The sequence below is a fragment of the Callospermophilus lateralis genome, chromosome 1 (genome assembly GCF_048772815.1).
Source record: "Callospermophilus lateralis isolate mCalLat2 chromosome 1, mCalLat2.hap1, whole genome shotgun sequence".
NCBI lineage: Eukaryota > Metazoa > Chordata > Mammalia > Rodentia > Sciuridae > Callospermophilus > Callospermophilus lateralis.
The window spans coordinates 25,377,330-25,383,382 of NC_135305.1; the positions used below are offsets into that span (position 1 = coordinate 25,377,330).

The 6,053-nt window shown below is 41.1% G+C and overlaps 1 pseudogene; it reads right to left on the bottom strand.

The window, feature by feature from the left end:
* Positions 1–1,496: 1,496 nt before the first annotated feature.
* Positions 1,497–1,769, bottom strand: LOC143403052 (non-histone chromosomal protein HMG-17 pseudogene; annotated as a pseudogene).
* Between the last annotated feature and the right edge of the window lie 4,284 nt (positions 1,770–6,053).

Consider the following 6,053-nt stretch of genomic DNA (forward strand, 5'->3'; position numbering starts at 1 on the left):
ACTGAGATTAAATAATGATATAAAGAAATAGCACCAGACATAATTTGACCAGAGGGGCAATAAAGAATTCAATTTCTGGGGCGGGGATTGTGGCTCAGTGGTAGTGTGCTCCCTAGTATGTGTGAGGTGTTGGGTTCGATCCTAGGCACCACATGCAAATAAACAAATAAAATAAAGGTATTGTGTCCAACTATGATTAAAATTGAAAAAAAAAGGGGGGGGGCGCTGGGGATGTGGCTCAAGCGGTAGCACACTCGTCTGGCATGCTTGCGGCCCAGGTTCGATCCTCAGCACCACATACAAAACAAAGATGTTGTGTCTGCCGAAAACTAAAAAATAAATATTAAAAAAATTCTCTCTCTCTCTCTCTCTCTCTCTCTCTCTCTCTCTCTCTTTCTCTCTCTCTCTCAAAAAAAAAAAAAAAAAAAGAATTAAATTTCTGTACATTGTAGTGGTACCCACCTGTAATTCCAAAATAAAAAGAGCTGGGATGTAACTCAGTGATAGAGTGCTAGCAAGTGGGAGGCATTGATTTTGATCCCCAGAACTAAATAAATAAATAAATAATAGTTACAACTTCAAAAGTTCTAGGCACAAATTTAGTAACTTATTTACAGTATTACATATCTAACAAACTAAAATATTGTCCAGAGCTTCTTTTTTTTTCCAAGCCAAACTGTATCCAGCTTTATTAAAGATACTTTTCATAAACAATCATGGTATTTCAGGCAGGACATGGGCAGTCAATCGTTAACAGTATACAACAACTTTCAAACTCCTTTCTTGAACGGACTATCAAAATCAGAAAGCCACTATAAAACCCAATGAAGTCTTCATTTGATTTTCTGAATAGGGAAAGTTTAGAGTGAGGGTTGACATTTCACATTTAGCATGTTGTTTAACAACTTTTCACAAGCTGACCCTGACTTTCAGGAAATGAAAGGAAAACGGCAAAAATTATTAATCTGAAGATCCACAATCTAGAAAAGGAACTAACTGTTGCTCTTCTGAGGGACACTATTCTCAATGATGTCACTGGAAAGTCCAGATTGCCCCACCCACTGGTAAAAACCATCTTTGGGAACCAGGTCCCAATAGGTCTGAGCTTAGGGGAATTAAGTCTATGCTGATGGCAGAGAGGGACAGGAGGACATACAGATGAGTTTAAGTTTTTTCATACCACAAGGCATTTGTGCCAAGGTGGCTATGTGTGCCAACATCAGGGAATCCCTTCCTCTTGGGAACAAAGAGGAAGTCTCTCAAAACTAGAAGAGAAAGGTGTCTTCCCCCACAGCAATCCAGCTTTGGAGACATTCTACTAGTGACATATGCTCCTTCCCCCAAAAAAACAACAATGAAGTGTTCTGTGTGCTAACAACATAGTCTTAAAAAAAAAAGTAAAACAAAATTCTGCATTTTTATAAAACTTGATAAAAAAATAGTATTTCAAACTGTACAGTTACCAGAAGTACACAGTTATCAAAAACGCACAGACTTCACTTGGCATCTCCAGCACCTTCAGCTGTCTGTGCCTGGTCTGTTTTGGCATCTCCATTTTCTGCAGGGTTATTCCCATCCTTGCCAGCGTCAGCTTTTCCCTTTTTCCCTTTGGGTACCTTCTCTCTCTTCTTTGCAGGGGCCTTTTTAGGCTTGGGCTCTGGCTTTGGAGGAGCAGGTTTGGCAGACAACCTTGCAGATCTTCTCTGTGGTTCATCTTTCACCTTGGCTTTATCTCCTTTAGCATCCCCTTCAGCCTTTCTCTTGGGCATGGTGGCGAAGGTGGCGGGACGCAGGCGCTGGACGGGGGGATGCAGTGGCGCGCCGCTTTGGTCAGTCTGGGGGTCGTTCTCACTTCTTCTTCTTCACACTGCTCCTGTCCGGAGCTTCTTATGGTTCACATTTTGTACCTGATACTTTTTTTCCCTTAATTTTTATTTTTAGAAGGACAAAATATCTTTATTTTATTTATCTACTTTTATGTCGTGCTGAGGATTGAACCCAATGCCTCACATGTGCTAGGCAAGCCCTCTACCACTGAGCCACAACACTAGTCCTGTACCTGGTACTCTTCAAGTGATAATGGAATTAGAGGCCAGTGCTCAGCTGTGATGAGCAGCTTCCCATCCTGACTCCTAACCAGAGCTCCTGCCCTGGAGGAGCCCAGGCTGTGATAAGAGGTGGTTGGGATACAGTGTGACACAACTATGTGGCCAGGGTATTGTATCCAACCCCCGCTCAAGGCCATTCGTCTAAAGAGTATGACTCCATGTTAAGACTTTATGGAAGGATATTAATATAAAATTAATTAATAATCTACATTTAATTTTATTGTATAAATGGAATGATTACTGGGATATTGTTGTTATTTTAATCACTTTGGTATTTTTCCATATCACAACTTTATTACATTTAAGGATGTAATTTCTTCTCTCTCTCTCTCTCTCTCTCTCTCTCTCTCTCTCTCTTTTGTCTAAGAAATGAAAAAAAAATACTGGGAGAAAGTGGTATCCTTTGATTTGGTCCTGTACTCCCTCCCATCTCAGGTTATCAAGTAATAAGATCCTGATAAGTGTCTCTTAGTTCTTGGAGATGCATGTCAGAGTTGTCTAGAATAGACAGGGCTTTTTTTTTAATAAAAATTTATCTGACTCTAGTTAACAGAGTAAGGAAGACTTTATTGGGGACTATTGTGATAGGTCAAAGTGTTAAGACTTTGGCAGTATGGAAGATTTTTTGTTTGTTTTTGGTTTTGACAGTGAGCACAAGTATAATTAAAGGAACAGGTTGGTGGTAATGGTTGATGGAAAATTTCTACAACACATCAAAGGTAGGGGAGATTCTTACTAGAATTACTAAGCAGGATTCTTGCTAAAGTTAGATTAGGGTGATGAGACATCAAGGATAGGGAGAGTGAAGAATTTTATTAAATATTGAGAGTGATAAAAAGCCAGGGTAGGGAGATTCTGCCTCAACTGTTGTAGGGACAAATGAGGCAAGACACCGAAGATAGCAGGAAACAGTTTTATTTGGCTGCAACCAGGTTCAGAGGGCACAGCTTTTGCTGTAATCAATAAATCCTCTGAACCCTGAGTTCAGGGAGTTTCAGAATTTTATACCCAGCATGTAAGGGGAGGGGCTCAGAAGTTCACAGTCTGCAGAAGTTCACATAAAAGCAGCTTTTTCTTTCACTGTTCTGGGCAAGTTAACCCTTCAAGGACAACACCTGGGAAGGGGAGAGCTGCTTCTCCCTCTTTTCTCCCCCTGCCAGCTGTTACCATGGAGCCCATTTGTAACTTATCTTAAAAATGTAGAAATCCCTGTGAAGTCCAGCTCAAGGTCAGAGGCCTTGTTTGCACATTTCTCAAAGTACTATACTAGATGTTTGTGAAAAACTAATAAGGGGGTGTCCAGCACCTGGAGTGCTGGTATCTTCTTGGCAAGTGGCCAAGTAAAGTAGGATGACACGAATATAGGAAGTTTATCACATTGAACTCTTTTTTTTTTGAGAGAGAGAGAGAATTTTTAAATATTTATTTTTTTTAGTTTTCGGCAAACACAGCATCTTTGTTTGTATGTGGTGTTGAGGATCGAATCCGGGCCACATGCATGCCAGGCGAGCGTGCTAACGCTTGAACCACATCCCCAGCCCTACATTAAACTCTTTTGCAGAGACTCTTTTGCTGACATTCCTAAAATCAGTCATGGTGAAGAGGGCTTTTCTATGGAAAAAGGGGGTACCACTTCAAAACTAGGCTATGGAAAGTGAGACTTATTGAGAAGAGTGCTCAAAGGGATATGGTTAAAGTTGACCAGAATGAGGATCTGTTCAATTCAAATGTATAGACAGCATTGAAACAGATCCCCTTTGCAATTAAGAGCAAGTCCTGACCAAGCTCCTGCCAAGGAAACTGAAATTCACATTCTCTGGCTACATAGCCAAGCTACATCTGTACATATATATCTCCTGTCTTTTATTTCTATAAATTGTAACCAGTTTCTTTAGGGCCTGGAGAGAAATAATCTAGCTGCTTCTTCTCAGTTTGGTCAACAGGCATACAATTTGTATTTCCTTGCTTCCTTATTTCTTACGCATTGGGGCAACCGAGTCTTGCCTGCAGGGTTGCTGGCCAGGCGGGTTATCTGGCTGACTGTCAGTAACAGCATCAACACCTAAAATTAAAGCAGAATCTGGCTGGGCCCTGTTGTCTATAATCCTAGTTACTCTAGAGGCTGAGACAATGGGATCAGGAACTTCAAGGCCATCCTGGGCTTGATATAGGAAAAGATGGGCTGGGTAGGTATAGCTCAGTGATAGAATATTTGCCTAGCATGCACAAGGCCCAGGTGGAATCCCCAGTACCCCCCCCCCACACACACACTGAAACAATAAATCTAAAAAACAGAACTTCAGAGCCCTAATATCCAGAATATACAAAGAACTAAAAAAATTAAACAATGAGATAACGAATAACCCAATCAACAAATGGGCCAAGGACCTGAACAGAAATTTCTCAGAGGAGGACATACAATCAATCAACAAGTATATGAAAAAATGCTCACCATCTCTAGCAGTCAGAGAAATGCAAATCAAAACCACCCTAAGATACCATCTCACTCCAGTAAGATTGGCAGCCATTAGGAAGTCAAACAGCAACAAGTGCTGGCGAGGATGTGGGGAAAAGGGTACTCTTGTACATTGCTGGTGGGACTGCAAATTGGTGCGGCCAATTTGGAAAGCAGTATGGAGATTTCTTGGAAAGCTCGGAATGGAACCACCATTTGATCCAGCTATTCCACTACTCGGTCTATTCCCTAAAGACCTAAAAAGAGCACACTATAGGGACACTGCTACATCCATGTTCATAGCAGCACAATTCACAATAGCAAGACTGTGGATCCAACCTAGATGCCCTTCAATAGACGAATGGATAAAAAAAATGTGGCATTTATACACAATGGAGTATTACTCTGCATTAAGAAATGACAAAATCATAGAATTTGGAGGGAAATGGATGGCATTAGAGCAGATTATGCTAAGTGAAGCTAGCCAATCCCTTAAAAACAAATGCCAAATGTCTTCTTTGATATAAGGAGAGTAACTAAGAACAGAGTAGGGAAGAAGAGCATGAGAAGAAGATTAACATTAAACAGGGATGAGAGGTGGGAGGGAAAGGGAGAGAGAAGGGAAATTGCATGTAAATGGAAGGAGACCCTCAGGGGTATACAAAATTACATACAAGAGGAAGTGAGGGGAAAGGAGGGAAAATATAAGGGGGAGAAATGAATTACAGTAGAGGGGGTAGAGAGAGAAGAGGGGAGGGGAGGGGGGAGGGGGGATAGTAGAGGATAGGAAAGGCAGCAGAATACAACAGACTCCAGAATGGCAATATGTAAATCAATGGTTGTGCAACTGAAGTGATTCTGCAATCTGTATATGGGGTAAAAATGGGAGCTCATATCCCACTTGAATCAAAGTGTGAAATATGATATATCAAGAACTATGTAATGTTTTGAACAACTTACAATAAAAATTAATTAAAAAAAATATATATATATAAAAAAAAACAGAATCTGGCTCACTTAGGGCATCAGTTTGAATTGAATTCTTGCCTGTCTTGGAGAATGGAAGGCAATAATCAAAATTTGTAAGTGCAACATGCACTCCCTTTCCCAAAAGTTTTTAGCTGGTGTGTCACCAGCCACCCCCACACTTGGGTAGAACTCAGGGCATTACCCTTGCTAGGAAGCACTCTACCACTGAGTTACACCCCCAGCCCTAGTTTTCGCCAGCATCAGGGGTCCACTGAACTGACCTTGAGTCCTGGGGTCTCAGAAGCTCCTCTACATTGTTGAACTCCTTGTGAGTCTCCTGTTTGTTCTGTACCATCAAGAAGCTCCAGGCCCCATGTCCATAATCTGCCACACCTATTTATCCCCCTGACCTTTAGGACTACTCTCATGTACATTACTCTCCTAAACTTCTCAACTTCTTATTTAATGGGCTTGACTTTCCCCCTGAGTACACAGATTTCTGAAGACATAGTAGGCAGTTC